Below are 2,880 nucleotides of genomic sequence, written 5' to 3'. Positions count from 1 at the left end.
TAAGGTGGAGGGTCAGAGAAAAAGAGGAAGACCCCCAACGAGATGGATCGGCCAGGTGGCATCGTTGATGGCATTGAGTGTGGCTGCGGTAGTAAGGTTGGCCCAGAATTGGATATTGTTTCGTTCTGCTGTGCATGGGGTCGCTATGAGTCGGTTCCAACTTGATGGCACCTGACAACAACAACAACAACCTTGGTTCAAACAGACTTTGCTGTCCAGCACATTAACCCACAGCACCACACCAGGACTCTGTATATAAATTCACGTATAGAAATATTCTCTGTCAAAACTACCTAAATGGCTATAGTCCCATGTTCCTTCCCAGCCCTGTTCAATCAAGTATCTATGTGTGTATCTATCCATAGGTTCTTGAAACTACTGGTGAGGATTGGGTATGCACTAGTCTTTGTCTTTGTTGCCTTTAACTCCTGTGCTCCCCTCAGTGTCTCCCTTTGCCTTGATGGTTTTGTGCTGACCTTCCACTTGTATGTTGCATTTTCCTTCATCCATTTAATGTCTACTTTGTAGTTAGTGATTTACTATCCTTTCCCCTCCCACTCTTGGTAACCTTTAAAGAATGTTTCTTTCTATGTGTAAATATTTCCTGGACTTTTTACAGTAATGGTCTCATACCATTTGTGATTTATGAATTTCACTCAACATAGCATTCTCCTTAAAGAGCTCTGGTAGTATATTAGTTACTAGTCGGGCTGCTAACATGCCAGCAGTTCTGCTCCCATAAAGACTTATAGCCTCAGAAACCCTATAGAGTGTTGTTATGAGTTGGAACCAGCTCCATGGCACACAACCACCACTAATGTTCTCTTGGACTCTTTGTGTGGCATTGTAGGATCAGCACTGGACTGTGAACCACAAGGTTGGTGGTTCCAATCTACCAGCTGCTCCTTAGAAACCCTATACAGGGTCACTATGAGTTGGAACCGATTCAACAGCACGTAGCAACAATGTCCTCTTGGTTCATCTATGTTATGAGATGCTTTGCAGCAGATTCATTGTAATTCTTTCATGTCGTCAGCATCCCATTGTGTGTATGCACTATAGCTTCTTTATTCATTCAACCACCGATGGACACTTAGGTTGTTTCCATCTTTCTTCTGTTGTGAATAATGCTTCAGTGAACTTGGGTGGGTATACACACATCTGTTCATGACATGACAGTTTATTGTTATATGTATCTAGTAGTGGAATTTTGATTTCCTATATTTTAAGGAAATTCTGTATTATTTGGGGCTGTAAGTACCTAATATCCGGCCTGACATCAGAGTCCCTGTTTGAACACTAGACTACTAGCCAGAAGGTTGGTGGTTCCAGTTCATCCAGAGGTATCTTGGAAGATAGGTCTGCAACTCTACATTAGAAAATTCACAGCCTTGAAAACCCTCTGGACAGGCAGGTAAAGTAATGTATTGGGGATGGCACAACCAGTATGCAGGTGAAGATAATGTGGAGTTACTGTGAAAAGGCAAATGAAACCACAGCTGTGGATCACATGTTTCCTCTGCACACTTGAGGTCACCATGAGTCAGAGCCAACTTAACCGCAACCTGTCCTCTTGTCTAGCTTCTCTCCTAAGGACCTTTTCCATAATACCTTGGGAGTCCTCCTCAGTGTTCAGACCTAGGAAAATGAACCATAAAAACAAAAATGGTTTCTCAAATTCCACTTTCCATTCTGAGGTCCTGTGTTCCCACTTTCCAGGAGACTGGTATTGGGAACTATTTCCATCCTGTGAGGAAGGTGCCATCTCCTACTCATAGGGGTATGTGAAATTTTTATTCTTGGAAGAGAGCCAGATGAGAGCATAACACTACAGCCCTTGTACAAGAAGCATGCTATGAAGAAATGAGCATTATTGAATTAGAGGTACTGGTGGCATAGTGCTTATGAATCGGGCTGCGAACCGCAAGTTCAGCAGTTCGAAGCTACCAGCTGTTCTGCTGGAGAAAGATGAGGCTTTCTGTTCCCATAAAGATTTACAGTCATGGAAACCCTGTACAGGGTCTCTATGAATCGGAACCAACTCCATGGCACATAACCACCACCACCAGGAAATATTAATTTGTTAAAGGGGTATATAGATGAATATGATTGTATATACTCCTAGTCCTACCCCTAAAGTCCTGGTGTGGCACTATGGGTTAATGCACTGGACTGCAAAGTCAGTTTGAATTGCAAGATTGGTGGTTCAAGCTCACCAGTTGTTCTGCGGAAACCCTATATATGGTTTTTATGTGTCAGAAGCAACTCGATGGCACCTAACAATAACAACAACCACTCTTACCCCTTACAATGTACTCTTCTGTGGCTGGCTCCTTTATCAAAGGACTCTCATTTTTTATTATTGGCTCTGGCCCATTCACCAAGCTTCAGCTTTCTCTTCACTAGGTGCTTTAATATTGAAAAACAAAAATCTTCATCATCCCATTTTCCTCTTGACTTTTATCCATAACATGAATGCTGGCAGTGGTAAGATCTGCTTAAGCAGAACTAAGCATTTTCTTTACATATACAATGAGAAGTTTCAAGAATAAGTTTAAACACATACACACAAAACAGTGATTCTATTAATCCCGAGTCCTGATGTGGCGCTGTGGGATAAGAACTCAGTGGTCAGTTTAAACTACAAGGTCGGTGGTTCAAACTCATCAGCTGCTCCCAGGAAACCCAATACAGGGTTGCTATGAGCCAGAACCAGCTCAACAGCAACAATTACTTCAACAACATATTAATCTATGAACACCAGTAGCTCGGTGGTTAAGCACACACAGCCGTCAACTGAAAGGTTGGAAGTTTGAACCCACCCGGTGGCTCCATGGGAGAAAGTCCTGTGGCTCCTAGTGAAATCTTATTGGGCAATTC

Source organism: Chrysochloris asiatica, unplaced genomic scaffold (assembly GCF_000296735.1).
Source record: "Chrysochloris asiatica unplaced genomic scaffold, ChrAsi1.0 scaffold00023, whole genome shotgun sequence".
Lineage (NCBI taxonomy): Eukaryota > Metazoa > Chordata > Mammalia > Afrosoricida > Chrysochloridae > Chrysochloris > Chrysochloris asiatica.
The sequence above is the reverse complement of the archived record's forward strand: the minus strand, read 5'-3'. Positions refer to the sequence as shown.